This window comes from Petaurus breviceps, unplaced genomic scaffold, assembly GCF_028583685.1.
Source record: "Petaurus breviceps papuanus isolate PSGF00001 unplaced genomic scaffold, PetGlider_PUasm1.0 174, whole genome shotgun sequence".
NCBI classification, from domain to species: Eukaryota; Metazoa; Chordata; class Mammalia; order Diprotodontia; family Petauridae; genus Petaurus; species Petaurus breviceps.
Window position 1 is genome coordinate 38168038 of NW_027185761.1, and position 22105 is coordinate 38190142.

The window sequence follows — 22105 nt, forward strand, 5'->3', positions numbered from 1 at the left end:
AGTGGGGCCAAATTCCATAAAACTCCATCCGGCATTCACACTGAGGAGACCCACATGTGCCTTTATTTTTATTTATTTTTTTTTAATTTCCTGGGCTTGCAGCCCAGAAATTGAATGGAAATTTTATTTAAACCTGCTCTTGTGTGTCAACTTTCAGTAAATATCAGGTTTTCAGTTTGCCTCATATTGAATTTTACATTTTGAGCACAGGTTGGAGAAACGGAGCCCCAGCCCATAAAGCTATACTTGTGTATTTGACCTGTTCCAACTGTGGCAGGTTGGCCCCTGGTACAAGTTCATTATTACTCCTGTAAATTCCAGAAAGCTCTCTTGCTGCCACAGATACAGGATTCAGAATTTTTATAAAATCCCTTCCAGCACTAATCAGCTTTTATCAGAACATGCAAAGCAAACCCAGCTTGGAAATGGTCTCTCTCCACCCCTCACCCCGACCTCCTCCAACCCCAACCACAGGGCTTAAATTCCTCTCTGTAACACTGAAGGCAGAAACTTTGCCTTCTTTCTCCTCTCATAGGATTCCAGAGGCTAGCTCCCACAACTTTCTAAAAAATCCTCTTTCTTTCCCTGTTGAAAAGTACATTTTGTATGTGCCAAGAAGCTCCATTAGCAAATGTGTCAGACTTGAAAATGTTTAAAATTGGAGTAGAAGGACCTGGGTTCTAGGGTAGACTCTCTTACTTCCTGTGTGATCTTGGATGAGTTATTTCACATCTCTCATCCTGGTTTTCTTCATCTCGAAAACAGATCAGGTTAGATTAGTGCTAAATCTATGATTTTAGGAAAAGGGAAAATCGGTCATATCCCCCCTTCTCATTAGCAGTTTCTGCTCTTGAAAATTTTTCTTTGTATATTTTACATTTATTTACCTCTGCCTCAGGAAAAAAGTGAGCACCTTGAGAATAAAAACTTTTAAATGTTTTTCTTTATACTTCCAGGACTTACAAATGTGCCCTACACATATTTGGAACTTTAATTCTTTTTGCTGATTGCTGAAACGAATTAAATGTTAGTATCTTGGTAATTGAAATCACTTAGAGGTTGGCATAGGGAGAATTTGGGTTAAATGTTTGTTGGGCAACTTTAAAAATACAAAGGTCTTTGTCACACCCCTGGGATGGCCAAATGGTGCCTAAATTGCAAGCAAAAAGGTAATTTATAGTAGCCCTCAAAACTTAAATGAACATAAACAAGCTTTCCTTACCTGTCCCATTTTTGCTACACACAGAGAATTCAAGGAGTTTAAATTTATTGCAATTTAATCCTGATGGGATGAGGCACATTATTTTTATTTATAGCTGTGGGCTTCATTCTGCCCCATCCTATACTCACTTTTTTTTTTTAACATAAATAATCCCCAGCTTCTTATCATACCACAGTTACTCCTAAAGGGAAATCACTTGGCAATAAAGCCCAAGTTCTGCTATCATTGTGAAAGTTGCCAGTGTTGAAAAGTGACCCAGCCCATCCCAGAGCCTACTGACCAGAACGAAGACCCTTTATCAGCCTTCCCTGTAGTGCTGTCTCTTTCCCCATTCTCCGTCTGTGTGTGTGTCTCTGTCTCTCATTCTGAACTGCAGGAGATGAACTTGGGGGCTGGGGTAAAAGGTGTCTATTTCCCTGGGATAAGGAACGGCTAAATCCCCTCCCAGAGAGTTGACTCTTGACTGCCCCCTTTTTCAGTCTCACCTGGGTGTATCCCTGTATTATAGGGATGATGGGGTGAAGGGGCTGAGGTGGGGGTGGGGGTGGAGATGAGAAGTACTGTTCTGTTCATCTTACCCACAGGGCAAGGTGTGGGGGGGAGGTAGTGCGGAAGACGGTTTTAACCCCTTGGTGGCCCGGGGCGTTTGGCCAGGTCAGGAAGGCTGATTGTCCATCCCCACCTCTGTGTACCGCCTTATTTCTGCAGGGAAGGCCAGAGTCCATTTGCGCTAGCAGGTCGCAGGCCGGAGAGAGGAGGCATTCTCTACGATCTCCATCCCCTCCATTCCACCAAACCTTCGTCGCTCCCAGTTCACCAGTTCGGCAGCCCCCAGGGAGTCGGGGGTGGTTGGAGCACAGTGAGTGAGACTCCTTTGGAAGAATCAGCTGCGCCTCCTCCGTTTAATGCCCCCTCCCCTCTGCTTCTCCATCCTCCTCTCCTTCGCCTGTTTCCCCGCCCCGCTCCTCCCCTCCGGCCCCTCCCCTCTCAGCTCCTGGAGCCGGAGTGACTAGGAGCGAGCTCTGTGCCGGGCAGGCTCCAGCAGCTGGTAGAACAGACTGCGCTCTGCGGCGGAGCCGCAGGATCGTCTCGGGAACCGGGAAGCGCTCCCGCGGGCTGGCAGCTCAGACAGGCAGCAGGACTGGGCAGGACTGGGCAGGGCAGGGCGGGGCGGGGAGGGGAGAGAAGAAAATCGAAGGGGAGAGCCGAGGAGGGGAGAGCCGAGGAGGGCGACACGCACGCTGGACGCCGCTTGGCCTCGGCCGCAGGCTGCTGGTGCTGCTGCCGCGGCCGCGCGGGTGACTGTCCACTTACCGCAAAAAGGTAGGTCTGTCTGTATTTCTTGGTTCCAGGCGCCAGGAGAGAGCTAGTGTTTGGGGGTGGGGGTGGGGGTTCAAGGCTCTCTGAGGAGCAAAGGAACTGGCAAACTTTGGGAAAGGAGATGCTCTCTTGCCACTCAAAGTTTTGGATGATGAGAGAAATGCCCCAGGCTGGTGGAGAGGTGTAGGTAGTAAGAGGTGCTGACCAGAGGCGCATATAAACTTGTGGAGAAAAATTCCCCACCCAGGAGGGAGGAAATTAGTTAGGGCAATGGAGAAGTGGCCTGAAACTGAATTCCCTCCTGCGGCTAGAGCATCTCCTGCAGCTGCAGAAGAGAGAAAACCAAATCTACATATGGTCCTTCCCAACCTGAGCTCCTTTGAAGAGCGAATCTAGATAGGGAAAGTTTAAGAACAAACTTATCATTCATACCACACTTGGAATGGGGTGCAGAGAAAGGCACAGGCTAGGTTGTCACTGGGGTAAGAAAAGATGGTCCCTGGAATGTAGCTGTTGCCAATCTCTCAGGCTTCTTGACCTGATGTGTGTGTTTCAGAGACCGCCAGGTCTGGAAAGATTGCTTGGGCAGACCACGCCGGCAACAGCTAGGGTTTTCAATTCCAAATCCCCTGACCGCTCTTGTGAGGCTTTTTGGGTTACCGGGAAGCTCTTTACAATGATGGCATGAGTTCTTCCTCTCGCCGGAGGCCGCTTTTCCCCTACTCCTCAGTGCCAGAAAAGGCAAGGAAGAAATATCAACCAGCATCCCGATTCCAGGGAAATCACCAGCAGGGTGCTCCTTTTCAAGCTGCCAGGCGAACTGTTCCCATGCTCTTCGAGGCCACTCGGCATACCGAGCTCCCAATCCCCTCCCCACTCGCCTCGTATTGTATTTGCTCATTGATTTCCAACAAGTAGAAGCGTCTAGAGAAATTATTTAATAACAAACACTGCCTGCCACGGAGAGGACAGCAGACGTGCAGTCCTGAGCCAAGGGGAGGAAGAAGAGCGCAACGCAGGGATTCTAAAGCAAGAGCCAGCCAGACTGTTGACATTCACAGGAGCTGGGGGGAAATAAAGCAATGGGAAACTGCTGAGATTTAGCAAGGGTGTACAGGAGGGAGGTCGCAAACCCCAGCACATACTGTAAATGCTGGAAGTACTGGGGGAAAATCAGTGTAAACCGAAATAATTTAGGAGGAGAGAGACTTCTGCATACTGGGGATGCCTATACCCCACACCCCCAGAGATTCATATCTCATTGTATTAAGAAGAAACGGATCTGTGAAAAGATTAAACACGAATTAATCAGAACCAGTGAGTCATGTGTGACACTTCAGAGATTAGGAGAGGGAGTAATTGTCTTTGAAAGAGCTATTATGTCTCAGTAGTGCAGACTAATTTGTTACTTTTACCTTGTTTACTAACAATACCTGACTTGCACCAGAGTAGCTTGGCATATTATTTATTTATTGCTGCCCCTTCCTCTTAGGGGTAATAGGACTGTGTAGAAAGTTGTGCCCAGCTATTCTTTTGATCATTCATTTGACAAATGTTTATTGGGTATATTGACATGATCGTTTTATTTAAAATATGCATAAATATCTACTCAATTACTGTCTGTTATTCTTACAAGCAAAGAGACAAAACCATTGCCTCAATCACTGACTAGGGTTGCCCCTTTGTCGACAGGTGGTTTATGCCCCCAAAGTGGCAATTGGCTACATAGTAGGAACAGACCAATTATTATGCGCTCATGTTGCCTCAGAGAGACAATAAGGCGTAGTGGTTTAGGACATTGTCCTCAGAAACCGTAAAGGCTGGGTTCAAATCCCACTTTAGATAATTAACTAACTAGTTGTGTAACCCTGGACAAGCCTCAGTTTCATCATCTGTAAAATGAACAGACTGCAGCTAACAATCACCAAGTTACCTTTAAGAGCTGTCTCTTTGATTCTCAATCAGACTGTAAGGAACATCACTTAAATATTGCTCTTCTTGTTTTACAAGTGGACAAAATGACTTCCTCTTACATCTATTGACTCTGTGGCCACAAGCAAGTCACTTAACGGCTCAGGGCTCTAGGCTGCTCTCTAAGACCATACATTGTAGAGAAGGCGCCTACTTGAATTGATAATGAGACTTTCTTCACTGGGACATTCATATATCAGTGAAATCACAAGCTACTTCCTGTCCCTACACTGAGGCACAATGCTTGACAGATCTGCCAGCTGTAAGACAGACAGTGGCAGAGGTGATTGAGGAGGTGTGTAGAAAAGGAGCCAAATCTGACCAGAGTTTTCAAATCTGGAAGACTTTCATGAGATTGTGGAGAAAACATTGTTCCCACTGTCACCCCCCCCCCCCCATGTTTGAAATATATTCCTTCAGGAAAAGCTTAACTTCGACCTGATCTAAGCAAAACAATGACAATTATGAGAATCATCTTTTAAAAAATTATAATTGATGGTGACAAAACTCAGTGGAGGAAAAGGAGAGAGAAGGTCCAGTTTGATGATTTTCATTTGTTTTCTGTCAAATTTACATTCTTCATATACTTGGTTGTTACAAATTGGTAACCATGTTTTCTCAAATATCTAACTCTGCCATCTACTTTCTAATGAGCCTGCTTTGAACTGTAATATCTGAAATTGATTTCTTCACTTTAAGTAGTTCTGCCTTCCTGCATTCTGCCTTTTCTGCTTAAACGGCTCATATTTGGAAGTTCTCATTATCTCTTTATCTTTTGTTTTGAAACACAGGAGCTAGAATGGCTTCTTTCCAAACTCCCACATCCCTATACTTCTATTATGCCATCCCCCAGACTGGAGACTCCAATGATGGATTCAATGTTCTGTGTTTTCTAAAAGCCATTTACCATGTTCAATTTGATTCAACAATCGGTTATTAAGCAGCACCTCGGTGCAAAGCATTGGGCTGCCTTGCTTGGGGGCACTGTTGTTAACATCATTTTAAATTATATGAAGTTGAAAGGCTTATTGGATGTAATATGATAGATTGCTCCTGCAAGTTCTCTGGCTTTGAATCTTTGGTTCAGGCATCAGTGCTGTTCTAATTTCAAGCTCTCTAATGCTGCTTTGGGTCAATTCTGACATGCATCTCAGAGATGGGTGTTCTTAAGAACCTTCCAATGTCTACTTAGTGCTGTTTTGAGGTTTAGTAACCATTTCTAGGCCCAGAATTTATATGTTGCTTAAGTTTGCTGCTTGTTAAAGATGTTTGATTTAACCAAAATCAAGGTGTTTTCCTTTTGCCCCATCCAAATCCCCACCTCCCAAATCCAAGAGAGAATAGTGGTTTGAGAGGTTGAATAGATTTTGAATCCAGGCAGTAATGATAATGGTTTTCAATATTATCATTTCTCTCTCCTATAACTAAAATAATAGAAAGAAAAAATTCTCTTGAAAATTTGCTCCAAAAGAAATTTACTCCCTAGCTAAAACTTTGTATATGCCAAGTTCCAGTCCATGGTGATTTTTTTCTTCTTTTATGGGTAAGTTATAAACAAGAAATAAAGGTTTGTAATAGAAATGCTGACAGTACTTTATAGAATTCCAAGCAGGCTTGCTACTATGCATGTAAATATTTGTAGAATCTTTATTGTATAGGGAGTAATCTTGCAAAGAGTAGAACAGATACCTGTTTCATAAAGTCAGATAAAATTATTCAGTGGGCATGTGCATTCCTTACTCAAGAAATATTGGGAAACTAAATAATAGATTATGCATATTTATTGTGATGCCATAGCATTCCATTAGCAATCATAATAATTCAGACGAAATTCACCATTGGTTATAACTTGATCTGTGTGGTCATAGCAGAGGAGAAATATTATATACTGTTGTCTTTGAAAGAACTTTAGTAATTATTACACCATCGAAAGAAACAAAATGCCAGGTCTGTATTTAAATAGAGAATTTGATTGAATGGATATCTACTGGCATTGGAGGTGTAATATTTAAATGAAACACAGCTCATGAATGCTGGTAGCTCTTAACTAGTCTCTGGGACTTGGTGTGCTGGCAAAAGTTTAACAGCTGCCTCTTCTGAAAACTGGGGGGGGGGACACATGACCATATTTTATTTTTTATCATTATCATTTTCTTTATCACTCTTTAAAGTCTGGTCAGCAAAGAAATAAATCAAGCCCTGATTTGTAGTATTTGTGGGTTTCTGAGGTATAAATGATCACACTGAAAATTTAACTACTGTCTCTCAACCAGTTGGAACTATCTCCAGAACATTTTTGTACTAAAATGGTGGTCATATGAAAGCCTGTGTCTGTAGATTGAAGGATTTGAATTGAAAAGGACTTATAAGTCAGTTTGATCAAATCATTCATCTTAGAGATGAGGAAACTGAGGCACAAAGAAGTTAAATGATTTGCCCAGGATAATACAGATAGTGAGTAGGAGAGATGAACTAAAAACCCAAGTCTTAAGATTTCAAAGTCATTGCCCTATATATTAGAATCCTAGTTCTGATGCATTTAATTCTGCTGTGGTGGCATAGGATGTATCCACCCTTAAGACGTTTGGTGTTCCAGCTGTAGTAAGTTGATTAGGAAAGTTCTCAGTTCAATTAGATAAGCATGAAAGGAAATAAGCCTTTATTTCTAGCTTTGATCATCGATCCTGATGAAGGATAAGGCTGTTACCATCTGATCCATTATAGACTGATTGCAAATTGATTTGGGATGTTGACTGTTGCCATTGTGGAACTGACAGTTATGGGGGACTCACCCTTCTATGCTGGGCTATAAAAGAGAGTCCTAATTCAAGAACAAGTTTTTAACTCCTTCTTTGCCCTCCTTTCCTTTTTTCCTCTATAGAGGCCTCAGAATTAAAAACAAACAAAACAAAGCAATCAGAGACCATCTACTCTAACCAATACCCCAAATAGAATCTTCATCACAACATTTCCTCCAGCCTCTGCTTTATGTCCTTCAAGGAGGACAAACCAACTACTTGCTGATCCAGTCCATTCTACTTTTAAAAAGGATCATTATTGTGATGTCTTCTTCTGATAGTAGTTTGGGTAGGGTGGTGGGTCTTCCACCAACCCCCTGAGCCTATATCCCCAGATTTGAATGAAAGAAAGCAAGGGGAAGATAATGAAGTATTAAAGTAACTGGAAGGATGCGGTCATGCCTGGTGATCTCTTTACAAAGTGTGAACAAGTTTCTCCTGGATTGAATTAGTAAGGGATCTTGTTCATTGACAGGGCAAAATATTGGCTATGCCCTTGGGTGACCCTTTCAAGAAAGTGGGACAAAAATAAAACAGGAATGGCTTGAGAGTGTTCAGTTTAGAGAAGTCCAGGCAGAAATCAGCAACCAGAAAGGAAGTCAGATCCCAGTGGAATGAAATCCTGAAGAAGCTGAGTACAATTGGGAAAACATAAGAGTAAGTGCAGGCCGACTCCATAGAGAGCAGATGCTTGGAATCTGATAGTGAGGCTCTGTGGTCTGATTGGGCATGAATCATGAGGAGAGACAGTATTTCAATGAAAGGATCCTGAATGGGTAGGAAAAACAGTTCTTTGGGAATAATATGTGATAATATATGTAAAAGTTCTCTAAAAAGCTTACGAAGGCTTACAGAAATTCAAGATAATATCATTGCTCTCTTACATCTATTACTTATCCATAGATAATGGAAACTGTTTGAAGGCAGGGGATGTTGTCTTTCTGTCTCTCTATCCCCAGGTGCCTTCCTGGCTCAGTGCTTGGCACATAGCAGTAACTTCAATACCTGATGGTTGATTACCTGACCTTGGCAATTCCTGTGTATTTTGAAAAATTGTTATGTCAGAAAAATTATTTATAAATAGGTATTTGGAATTTGGCAGGTGGTCTGTGGTCATTTGTCTCATGCAGGGCAATCAAGCAAGCCTAGCTGAAGTAGCAAGGCACCCTGAGGGAAACACAGGAGTCAGCATTGACCAAGCAATCCAATCATCGACGCCACCTTGACCACCATCTCCCCTCAGATGCTGATGGAGACAAGTGAGTCCCCTGGATCTGAAAGCCTTGGGGATAGGAATCCTTTTGGCCCATTGCCCTTAACCATCATCCTGGGAAACAAACCCTGTGGAGATGCAGCCTTAAATGGTACAGTCATAGGTACTGAGGGCCCAGAAAAGAGGATTCTTTTTTTTTTCCTTCTTTTTCAGAGGTGGGAAGACAGGGCAATTGGAGTTAAGTGACTTGCCCAAGGTCACGGAACTAGTAAGTGTTAAGTGTCTAAGGCTGTATTTAAACTCAGGTCCTTCTGACTCCAGGGTCAGTGCTCTATTCACTGCTCCACCTAGCTGCCCCATCAGAAAAGAGGATTCTTGTCAGCAAAGTCAATGACATTGTCAAATCTTTAAGATTTGAATAAATAAGAAGCTGATATAATTTTTATTAGTTGGAAATAATCTTAAAAAGAAGCACTCACATCTGTTTTTTTCACTGCACCTTAAGGACCATGAGACTTTTCTATCTGTCTCCTTGCAGTTGAAACTGAGTCAGGACTGGCTTATCTTTCTATTTGCCTTTCCAGCACCTAGCACAGCGCTTTACATGTAGTAAACACTGAATAAGTGACTTGATTGATCAGTTTGTGGAAGTTTCTTTTCAGTTAGGGATGTGTAAAGTCACTAGATACCAAATGGTTTCTTTATCTTTTTTTTCTTTTTTAACTGTGATGACTTCCCATACTGGGAGGCTGTTGACCTGACCATGCACTTGTTTGCATGGCAGGATACTTAAGGAGCTACTTTCCATTCTAAGATAGAAAAAAAGTTACTTTTTAAATTGCTTGAAAAATTTCCGAAGATGGTAATGACACATTTCAGGCAATTAAAATCAACGAGAGCAATTCTAGTGATCTATTCTCAGGTCTGTTACTCATTCAGATGGGTTCAGTAAATGTAAAGCTGGCAGAAAGCTGCCGTGATTACTGGTAGTTACTAAATCTGATATATTTTCTGAATGTTTGGGAATTTAGCTCTGTGGAATGTGTATATGTAAGTTACTCTTGCAGAACCCTCCACCATTCAATATCTTTTATGGCAAACTCAGGCCTTGAAATTCTATAAATGTATGAGGCATGAGAGTATTACATATATTTGGAAGGACTGGCAGGATTGTATGGAGATGGGGAGGAAACAAGAATTTATTATGTACCTACTATGTGCCAAGTAGCACTTTGCAAATATTATGTAAGAGGCATACTTCCTATGAAGTAGGTTATTATATCTTATTGTCCCCATTATATAGTTTAAGATACTCAGGCAAACAGAGTGTGAGTGATTTTCCCAGTTAGTAGGTGTCTGACATTGGATTTTAACTCAGATCTCTCCCAACTCTTGGCCCACTGCTCTGTCTGCTGCAGCATCTGACATGGATGTTGCATGTCAACATCCTGCAACATCAACATGCCTGACAGGAGTAAAGAATAGCTAGCAAATTAAATTCACTAAATAGTGAATATGGAGGGGGAAAATATGACATAAGGTATGTAGGTGGGAGCCATATTTTGAAGGACTTTCAATGAGAGACTGAGAATTTTGTATTTTATTCTAGAGTCAAGATAAAGATACTGTTCTTAAGTTCATAGACTCAGAGCTGGAAGAGACTTTACAAGGTTGGATCAAATCAGAGGTGTGAAACATATGGCCTTGTATGACCCATAACACTCCTGAAATGTGGCCTGAACCAGATTAAAATGTTATTGTGACATATTTAACAAAATAAATAAAAATCCAATAAAACACAATTGACATTGCGTTTTAAACCTAAGTCAATATAAGCCCACAGGCTACTTATGTATGCTTTGGTGCCCTCTATTTCTATTCAAGTTTGACACCACTGATAGGATGATCTTTTATAGGTGAGAAAAATTGGGCCCAGTGACAATATAACACCCTTTTTCTTGCCAGTATCATCCAGGTAATAAGTCACAGCACTAGTATTTGGATCTAAATTCTCTGACTTCAAATCCAGAGCATGTTCACCCACACCAGGCTGCTTCCCCTATAAACTAAAGATGATCAGTCTGACAGCTGTGTTGAAGATAGAATGGGAGAGGAAGTAGCCAACTTAACTGAGTTATGAAGAGAAAAGAAAACTTTTGACGATAACTGCTTTGTCAGTAATTACAGAATAGTTCAAGTCTTGTTGATCCCTGGTTGCTGAGTCCTTCTGAGCTCTCTTCATACTATTACAGTTTGTGAACAGCCACCAACCAGTTCCAGAGACTGGCACAGCCACTAGGGCAGAGACAGACCACTAAACTGAGTTAGTGATTTAAAAAAAAATTTGTAGTATATTCATATTGATTTATATATAATATATTATATAATGCATATTTTCTAATATATGTATATATTATATGATGTATATTGTATAATATATTTATGTTTTATAAATATAAATATACTTAATATATTTATGTTTTATATAAATATATTATATAATATACTTTATTTATTTACAGTGCTTAGCACAGTGGTTGGCAGAGTTGGTGCTTAATAAATGTTAATTGATTGATGGTGAGCTCATGGTTCCTGTCTTGGTGATCTCCATATTGGTCTAAAGCATGAACAGTTATATCCCCATATTCATTCACTTCTCCCCTTGCATTCTGGCTATTCCACAGAAGTTGTAACAACCAAGCCAACACCTAAGGAACAGGTTATTTCAGAAGCAGAAACAAAAATTATATGCTTTTGTAATCCTTCCTTCATCATCACATCTTTAGATATCATCCCTTCTAATTTCTTCTGATATTGTCTCCTCCCTCATTCTTCAGAGGCCCATAGACTCTGTCTATGAGCTACCATCCTTACCACACATGTACTTCGAGCCCTATGATTACTGACATGTATATTAGCCTATGAAATAGCCAATCAGTGCAGGGGTTCAAATAACAAGGTTCTAAGGATGACTGAATAAAAAGACTTACAAAGCTACAGAGGTTTATGGAAGAACACTCAGGAGTAGCTGGAAATCAGTGAATATTATCCTACCCCCACCCTCAACTCCCCCATCCAAGTCTGAGAGTTTCCTACTAGCTTTGAATAGATAGCTCTATTTAACACATTTTTCTAGGGCCTCAAATTCCTGTACTCTGAGATAACACTCTGGGTTGTGTCAATCAAAAGTAAAAAGTAGCACGCAGGACACTTTCAGTGACAAGGGAGACCATTGGGTTTTATATGTCAAAGAAGTACTGGTTGGAAAAAAATACTGGCAGGGACTACATGATATCTCCTGGAGGGATGAAGTGGAGTGGGGGACAAACTTATACAAGGCATCAGTGGTATAGAGAAGCAGCTGAAACAAAGCCTTGTGACATGATGAGAAAGGTGATATTTCCAGGAGGAACCTGTAGGAACTGAAAAGTAAGGGTAATTTTGTCTTCTGGTCTTTGGATTATGCACTCATACCTTTCTGAACCAGGCAATGGGCTGCTAGTCTTCCTCTGGCTCAGACAGTACATAAGCGTATGCTAATCATTTACTAGATACCAGGCTCTAGGAGTATAAGTAGGAAAGCTAGGTGGCACAGTGGATAGAGCAAATGGAGTCAGGAAGTCCTGAGTTCAAACCCAACCTCAGACACTTAATAACTATGTGACCCTGGCCAAGTCACTTACTCTGTTTGCCTCAGTTTCCTCATCTGTAAAATGAGTTGTAGAAGGAAATGGCAAATCATTCCAATATCTTTGCCAAGAAAACCTTAGATGGGGCCACAAAGAATTGCACAAGACTGAAATGACTGAACAACAACCTACTAGACATGAATTGGAGAGGAAGTGGGAGACTAGTTCCCATAGCTCCTTTAGAGTATGTTATCCTGCAGCCTGAGCTGGTACTTACTTAGGACTACTTTAGATATTCTAACCCTTGAGCTAGTTTATACTTTTGGCTAAAATAATATATCTTGGCCTCAGAACAAGAAAAATCAATTAGAGACCTCATTTAGCAGTATATTTGCTTTCACTGTGTTGTTGGCATGTAGACAAAAGGTAATGGCATTCAATTTAAGCTTTTTTAATTTGAATTTTTTAAATGAGTCCAGAGACTAAGTACATTTTTAATTTTTCATTTGACCTATGATCATATTAGCATGACTGTTTCCATCCTTCATGAAGATCATGACTCAATAATACTTTATTATATGGTGTAATTCTTAAGTCGTCTTTCCTTAAATCCTGAATCTATGAATCACCAAACATGTTGGAGGCCTTTCACCATTTTGTGTATAAGCATAGGCTATTATTACTCACTTAAGCATGCATGACTCCTCACTTATACCATTTGACTGTTTAGCTAGGTGTTGCTGTGGCTAATGGTGGCCATGGAGTCAGAAAGTACTAAATTCAAATCTAGTCTCAGGCCCTTATTAACTACGTGACCCTGGACGGGTGAATTAACTTTCCCCAGCCTCAGTTTCATCATCTCAGGAATGGAGATAATATCACTTAACTCCCAAGGCTGATGTGTGAATAAAATGAGGTAATATTTGTAAAAAGCCTTTGTAAACCTAAAGTGATATATAAATGGTTACTATTATCATCATCATCATCATCCTTTTCTGATTAGATATATTTTTGATAATTTTTATACCAATTTTCATTGTCAAGGCATCACTAGTCATAACTGGCATGCTAATTACACCCACTGTTTGCCTTCAGATGAGGAAATATGCATGGAGAACATGTGTTATTTACATAATAGCATGATACTGGACAAACAGCCTATTCGGTTCGTTCCCAAATCAAGATATATACCTTCAATTTGTGCTACAGATAAATGGGTTTCTTGGCCCTGCAGTGAATAGGGGAAGGAAATTGGTTTAGAATTCATTTGAGCCCCTTTCTATGAACACTAAGCTGCTCATTGCCACCAAAGTCATATGTTTGAACCAATATTCTCATGGTAATGCTGTATAACTGTGGCTCATGGAACAATACTGTCAGAAGGATCAAAATAACCACGAAGCCAAAAGGAATATTAAATATGCAGCAATCCATAAATTCATCTAGCTGGTGTCTCCCAAACCACTCAAACTGTTCCTACTGAAAGTTGGCTGTTATTAATAACATGTATCTTAACTATATTTATTAAGAGTTCAATATATACAAGGTGTCCTGATTGGTGCTGTTTACAAAAAGACACGTACAACAGAAATCCTTTTCTTAAGGCTCTTTCAGACTAAGGGGTTGGGGAGAAAGATTAAGCAGAGATAAGCAGAGATATCATACAAGGGAAAGCTGGGTAAGGCCAAGAAGTCTACTTGGTAAGGTAAATTTGTTGAGAGAAAAATAACTTTGACCCTAAAAGAGAGAAAGGGAAACAGTGTAAGCTTCGTGGACTTGAATTGGGATTGTGTCTGTCAAGAAGGAAAGAGCATAAACAGATGATGCTTGGAAAGAAAAAAAGGTGAATCCAGTTTTATACACAGTGTAAGCAAAGGCACAGATTTAAAAAGAGACAGAGAATAATTGTTTTGGAACTTGTAACTAGAACTTTGAAGAAAGAGGAATAGTATTATGTAAGACTTGATATTGGTAAACAGTTTGGAGAAGTCAATGCAATTTTAAAAGCATCTACATCTTAAGATGTAGAGATGTAAAATAAATAAATAAATATAAAAAAATTAACTTGGGTGGTGATATTTTGAAGTACAGACCAGTTAGGGAGTGATTACACCAGGTGAAAGAAAAAATAAACAAAATTGGATGCAATGAGTTTGGTGAGGAGGACATAACTGAGAGAAAAATTGTAAAGGTAAAATTATTAGCAATTGGCAGCTGTTTGGATGCTGCGGTTGGAGAAGAAGGCTGAATTAAAGATGACTCCAAAGTTATAAGTCTTGAAGTATGGTGGTACCATTGAAACAAATAAGTTAGAGGAAAAGGTGAGATTAGTGGCAGTGGAGGAAAGTGGAAGATAATTAGTTCAGATTTGTACATGTTGAATCTGAGAGTCAGTGGGGTCAAATAAAGAACTCTAACATAAGGGAGAGTTTATAGGTGAAGTTATAGATCTGAAAGTTATCAGCATATAGGTGATAATTAGTGCCTTGTTAGTATATACGATCACTAAAAGAAATCAGCCTTAATGTAGACCTTTGGCTCAAACTCCCATTTTTAGGTTAGAAAGAATATGGGAAGCTCACAAATGGAAGAGAGAAGAAAAAAATGTTAGATTTTAACAATAGGATAATTTGGGCGGCAGAGTCAAGATGGCAGAGTAGAAACAGGACTTCTGTGCAGCTCCAGCTTCCACCTCCTCCAAATCATGTAAAAAGTGACTCTGAAAAAACTTTGGGGCTACAGAACCCATAAAATGACACAGAGAAGCTAACCTCCCACTGAGGACAACCTGGCAGGTCGGCAGGAAGTGGCCAGCACAGTACTCTGGGAGCCAAGCCCAGCCCTGTGCATGAGTAGGGCGGGCCTCACCAACCACTGGATGGAGGGAAACAGATCACCAGCAGCTGTGGCAGTTTCAAGAATTATCAATACATAGATGCTAAGGACAAAGTGAGAGGTCAGTGCAGGGTGGACTTTGAGATCCAGTAGTTCAGGAGTGTGGTCTGGCCTTTACTCCCTGGAGGGAGAAGAGGCTGAGACTCTGCAGCCCTGTAGCTGCAGCCACGTGGCTGCTTCAGAGCTCCTGGAATGCAGATTGTAGGGGACCAAGCAACCAGTCTGAGGGGTAATCACTCTTTCTTTAACCTGCTTTGATCTGGATTGCAGTCTAGGGTGGGGGTCCTAGGGTGCATGACCAGCTTGCCAGAGCATGTGGAAGCTTCAGTGAGGGCAGCCAACTAAGAGCTCTGGCAGCTGCAAAAACCCCAGTGATCTGGGACAAAGCTCCCCTGTCTGGTAGCAGAGTCCCACTGTGGTAAAAATCTCAAAAGTCAGGTAATTGAGTAGCAACATGAGTAGGCAAAGGAAGAAAGGCAAGCATAGCAATCGAACTTTACACTCCTATTTTGGGGAGAAGAAGAATCAAAGCATGGAAGAGGAGGAAGACAGTGAAGTCAGAACTAATGCACCAAAAGCTTCCAAGAAAAATATGAGCTGGTTACGGGCCATAGAGAACCTTAAAAAGGATTTTGAAATCCAAATAAGAAAAGTAGAGGAAAAAGAGAAATGAGAATGATGCAAGAAAATTATGAAAGGAGAATCAACACCCTGACTGAAGAAAATAAAATAAAAATAGACTAATTCAAATGGCAAAAGAGGCTCAAAAAGGAAGTGAGGACAAGAATGCCTTAAAAAGCCAAATTTGCCAGATGGAAAAAGAATCTCAAAAGCTCCCTGAAGAGAATCATTCCTTCAGAATTAGATTGGAGCAAATGGAAGCTTGCGACTTTATGAGAAATCAAAATACTATTAAACAGATGCAAACAAATGAAAAAATACAAGGCAATGTGAAATATGCCATTGGGAAAACCACTGATCTGAAAAATAGATCCAGGAGAGATAATTGAAAAATTATTGGACTACCTGAAAGCCATGACAAAAAGGGAACCTTGAAATCATCCTTCAAGAAATTCTCAAGGAAAATTGCCCTGATGTTTTAGAACCAGAGGGCAAAAGAGAGGTTGAAAGAATCTACTGATCACCTCCTGAAAAAGATCCCAAAAAGAAAACTCCTTGGGATATTATAGCCAGGTTCCAGAATTCCCAGATCAAGGAGAAAATATTACAAGCAGCCAGGAAGAAATAAGAATATTGTGTAAACACAATCAGGATACACAGGATCTGGCACCTTCTACACTGAGGGATCAAAGGGCTTGGAATATGACATTCTGGAGGTCAAAGAATCTGGCATTAAAGCCAAGAATCACCTACTCAGCAAAACTGAGTATGATGTTTCAGGGGAAAATATGGTCATTCAATGGAATAGAGGACTTTCAAGCATTCTTGATGAAAAAACAAGAGTTGAATAGAAAATTTGACATTCAGACACAAGAAGCAAGAGAAGCATGAGAAGGTAAACAGGGAAAAGAAATCATAAGGAATTTATCAAAGTTGAATTATTTACATTCCTACATGGAAAAATGATAATTGTAACTTATTAAACTTTTTCTCAATGTGAGGATAAATTAAGAGAATATATACACACACATATGTATATTTCTATATAGGAGGTCATATGGGCATATGAATACATATGTTAATGTGTGTATATATATGTACATGTATACATAGAGGGCACAGGACCAATTTAATGGGAAGGGATGAAACTTAAAATGTGAAATTAAGAGGTGAGAGAAGAATATAATGAGAGGAGGTGGGGAGAGACAGAATGGGGTAAACTATCTCACATAGAAGTGGCAAGGGAAAATGGTTATAATGGAGGGGAAGAACAGGAAGGCAAAAGGGAATGGGTCAACCTTATTCTCATTGAATTTGGCTTAGGGAGGGAATGATATACACACTAAATAGGGTATCTCACACTATATGAGAGTATGGGGGAAGGGGATGAGATGGGGAATGATGGAAGGGAGGGCAGGCTGGGGGGAAGAGAAGTTGGAAGCACCCACTTTTGAAAAGCGACAGGATCAAAGTAGAGAATAGAACAAGTGGGAGGGGTAGGATAGGATGGAGAGAAATATAGTCAGTCTTTCACAATATATCCACTATGGAAATGTTTTGCATAGCCACACATATACAACCTATATTGAATTGCTTATCTTCCCAGTTACGGTGGGTGACAAAGGAGGAAGGGAATGAATCTGGAATTCCAATGTTTAAATCATTTGTTTAAATATATGTGTGTATATATATATATATCTCAAATGTTTAAATATATGTATATATACTATTATTAATATAATTTCACACGTAACTGGGAAATAAAATATACAGACACTGGGGCATAGAGATCCACCATGCCCTACTGGAAAGTTGGAGGAGGTATGGGGGAAGATAAGGGAGAGAGCAGATTGGAGGAGGGGATATCCAGTGTAATTAATAGTGATTTAGAGTATTTTTATATGACTATAGTTTTTTATTTAATTTGAAAGCTGCTTGTTCATATCCTTTGATCATTTATTAATTGGGGAACTAACTTGTATTCTTATAAATTTGATTCATTTCTCAATATATTTGAGAAACAAAGCCTTTATCAGAGATATTTGCTGTAAAAATGTTTTCTCAGCTTTCTGCTTGCCTTCTGATCTTGTTTTCATTGCTCTTATTTGTGAAAAATATTTTGAATAAATAAAAATTATCCATTTTATAGGTTGTAATGCTCTCTCTTATTTAATAATAATTTATTCACTTATCTGGAGATCTGAAAGATAAACTATTTCTTGCTTTCCTAATTTGTTTATGGTGTTACCCTTTATGTCTAAGTTATCTACACATTTTCATCTTATCTTGGTATATGGTGTAAAATGCTAGTCTATACTTAGTTTCCGCCACACTGTTTTCTGTTTTTGTCAAATAGTGATGTTTTGTCCCAAAAGGTTGTGTCTTTGAGTTATCAAACATTAGGTTACTATGGTCATTTTAATGTCTTGTATATCTAATCTATTGCACTGATCTACCACTTCTATTTCTTAACCAGTACCAGATTGTTGATGATTATTACTTTGTAATATAGTATGAAGTCTTATATGACTAGGCCACCTTCCTTCACATTTTTTCTCTCCCACTAATCTGCTTGACATTTTTTACCTTTTCTTTTTCAAAATGATTATGTTATTATTTTTTTTCTCACTCTATAAAATATTTTTGGTAGTTTGATTGGTATGACACTGAATAAGTAAGTTAATTTAGTTAGAATTGCCATTTTTATTATATTAGTTTGTCCTACCCATGAATAATTGATATTTTTTCTAGTTGTTTAAATCTAGCTTTATTTGTGTGAAAAGTGTTTTGTAATTGTGTCCATATGGTTCCTATATTTGACAGGTAGACACTGAAGTATTTTATCTTGCCTGAAGTTATTTTTAGAAGGAATTTCTCTTTCTATATCTTGCTACTAGATTTTGTTGGTAACATACAGAAATGCTGATAATTTTATGGGTTTATTTTATATTCTGCAACTTTGATAAAATTGCTGATTATTTCAATGGAATTTTTAGTTGTTTCTCCAGAATTCTTTAAGTATACCATCATATCATCTGCAAAGAGGCATAGTTTTGTTTCCTCATTGCCTATTCTAATTCCTTCAATTTCTTTTTCTTTCTCTTATTGTAACAGCTACCATTTCTAGTACAATATTGAATAATAGTGGTAATAATGGGCATCCTTGCTTAAATCCTGATCTTGTTGGGAATGCTAGTAGTATATCCCCATTACACATACAGCTTTCTGATGGTCTCAGATAGATACTACATATTTTAAGGAGAGCTCCATGGCATTTTGTCAAAAGTTGTTTTTTTTTTTCCCTGCATCTACTGAGATAATGACATGACTTCTGTTGGTTTTGTAATTGATATGGTCAGTTATGCTGATAGTTTTCTTAATATTGAACTAGCCTTGCATTCCTGATATAAATCTTACCTTGTTATAGTGTACGATCCTTGTGATATATTGCTGTATTCTCCTTGCTAGTATTTAAGTTTTTGCATCAAAATGCATTATGGAAATTGTTCTATAGTTTTCTTTTTCTTTTCTTTTTTATCTTTTTTTTTTGGTTTATGTATCAGCACATATTTGTGTCACAAAAGAAATTTGGTAGGATTCCTTCTTTGCCTGTTTCTCCAAATAGTTTACATAGTGTTGGAAGTAATCGTTCCTCAAATGTTTGGTAGAATTTACTTGTGATTCCATCTGTCCCTAGGGAAATTTTCTTAGGGAGTTCATTGGTGGCTTGTTTAATTTCTTTTTTCTAAGATAGTATTATTTAAATATTCTACATCTTCTGTTAATCTGAGTAATTTATATTTTTGTAAATACTCATCCATTTCACTTAAACTGTTAGATATATTTGCATATAATTGAACAAAATAACTCCTAATATTTGCTTTAATTTCCTCTTCAGTGGTGGTGAATTCACTGTTTTCATTTTTTGTTACTAGCAGTTCTTTTTAAATCATATTAACCAGTGGTTTATCTATTTTTTTCAATAAATCAGGTCTTGGTTTATTTATTCAATGACTTTCTTATTTTCAATTTTATTAATCTCTCTTTTGATTTTCAGAATTTTCAATTTGGTTTTGAATTGGGTATTTTTCTTTCTTTTTCTAGGCTTTTATTTTATAATTTTAGTTGCATGGCCAGCTTTTTCTTTATTTTAATTATATAAGCATTTAGAGATATAAAACTTCTCTTAAATATTGCTTTGGCTGCCTCCCATAAATTTGGACATATTGTCTCATCATTGTCATTCTTGTTTATGTCATTGATTGTTTCTGTTTTGTTCTTTGACCCACTCATTCTTTAGGATTAGGTTATTTAGTTTTCAATTAAATTTCAATCTTACTTTTCCATGCCTTTATTGAATGTAATTTTCATTGCATAATATTCTGAAAAGGATATGTTTAATATTTCTTCTTTTCTGCAGTTGATTGTGAACATTTTATATCTTAATTCAAGGCCAGTTTTTGTGTAGGTACCATGTAGTACTGAGAAAAAGGTATATTTCCTTCTATCCCCATTCTTTTTTTTTCTCTCAGTATCTATAATATTTAACTTTTCTAAAATTCTATTCACCTCCTTAACTTCTTGTTTATTTTGTGGTTAGATTTCTCTAGTTCTGAGAGGAGAAAGTTGATGTTTTACACTAGCATAGTTTTACTGTTTTACCTTCTCCTGCAAGTCCTTTAACTTCTTTTAAAAAATTGGATACCATATCTTATGGTAAATATGTTTACTATTGATACTACCTAATTGTCTATTATAACCTTTTAGCAAGATCTAGTTTCCTTCTCATCTCTTTTAATTAGTTCTATTTTTGCTCTGTCTGGGACCATGATTGCTGCTCCTTTTTTTTTTAACTTCAGCTAAAGCATAATATATTCAGCCCATCATCTTTTCTCTATGTGTGTCTCTGTGCTTCAAATGTGTTTCTTGTAAACAACATATTGTAGGATTCTGTTTTTTAATTCACTCTATCTGCTTCCATTTTATGTGTGAATTATTCCCATTTCTATTCCCAGTTGTGATTACTGTGTATTCCCCTCCATCCCATTTCCCCCACCCCCCATTTTTCCTTATCTCTCTTTCCTTTCACTGGCTCCTTCTTCACAAATGCTTTGCTTCTGACTACCACTCCCTCCTTTTATCAGCCTCCCTCCCATCTTCATTTATTCCTCTCTGCTAAATCCTGTGTAACCCTGATTGTGGCTCCCTAATAGTTGAATTGTTTCTTTCTGACTGTTTGCAGTATTTTTTCCTTGACTTGAAAGCTTGGAATTCATGCTATAGTATTCCTGGATGTTTTCGTTTTGAGACCTCTTTGAAGGAGGGGGCTGGTGGATTCTTTCATTTTCTATTTTAACCTTGGTACTTGGATATCAGGGTAGTTTTTCTCTACAATTTCTTGAAATAGTATGTCGAGGTTCTTTTTCCCCCCATGACTTTCAGTAGTTTAATAATTCTTTCATTATGTCTCCTGTGTCCATTTTCCAGTTCAACTGTTTTCCCAATGTGATATTTCACATTTCTTTTTTATTTCTTTTTTTAAAATTTTTGTCTTGATATTTCATGGAGTCTTATGCTTCCACTTATTCAATTGCCATTTTCCTGCCAATCTTCTAAGCTGTCTTGGATTAGGAAATTGTCTTCCCCCATATTTTTGTTGTTTTTGCCACTTGGGAATTCATTTTGAGGTGCTATTTTATAGTTGTTTAGGGGTTAATGTGGGTGAATTCAGGTAAGTTCTTGCCTTACTTTGCCATCTTGGTTCTGCCCAATCCTGTCCCACTATCTTTAAGCAACAAATCAGAAAACATCATTCTTCTTCTCTGTTTCCCTTGACCCATGGTGATGTCTCACTCAATAGGTTCTGGGGCTCTACTTTCTTATCCCTAGAAGGCAAGTAACTACTTTCTCTTCCTAACATCTTGCTGTCAGTTCTTTAGGATGAACTTGAAAGTTAAGGTTCAGTTACAGGTATATAGTTGTCTTTTCCCTTCTCTTCTTGATATTCTTCTGTTCTTCTCTCTGATATTCTTTCTCTTAACACATCCTAACAAATATGATTTACCTTCAGGCACTTCAGATTTTCATGTTCCTTTCATTGAAAAACTTTCTATTTTTTCAAGGAATAGTTTCAGATTATGTAGTGTATGGAGAGACATTTCTTAAGATTGTTTACTTTATTTTCTAGGACAAAGCCTACACTATGAACATAAATATTAGTAATTTGGCTGTGGAAGACATAAAAATATCAGAAATATCACTCAACAAAAGTCATGCAAAATGTATCCTGTTCTCCATACAGATTGAAACAGGCAGCTTTTTTTTTTTTCTACATTCTCTTGTAGGATGTAGGAAAGAGAGATGTTAGATTTCCAAATGTAGTCCTATCACTATCATCAATGAAAATTATAGTTAATTTTAACAGAACTCTTCTATT

General features: G+C 38.5%; 1 protein-coding gene across 1 annotated transcript in view; it reads left to right on the forward strand.

Annotated features, from left to right (window-relative positions):
• Positions 1–2212: 2212 nt before the first annotated feature.
• The window catches only part of CNTN3 (contactin 3), a 449736-nt gene continuing 429843 nt past the window's right edge, over positions 2213–22105 (forward strand). Inside the window, exon 1 of the mRNA XM_069084081.1 lies at positions 2213–2545. The gene's annotated coding sequence lies outside the window, so the exon portion shown is untranslated. The remainder of the gene's footprint in view (positions 2546–22105) is intronic.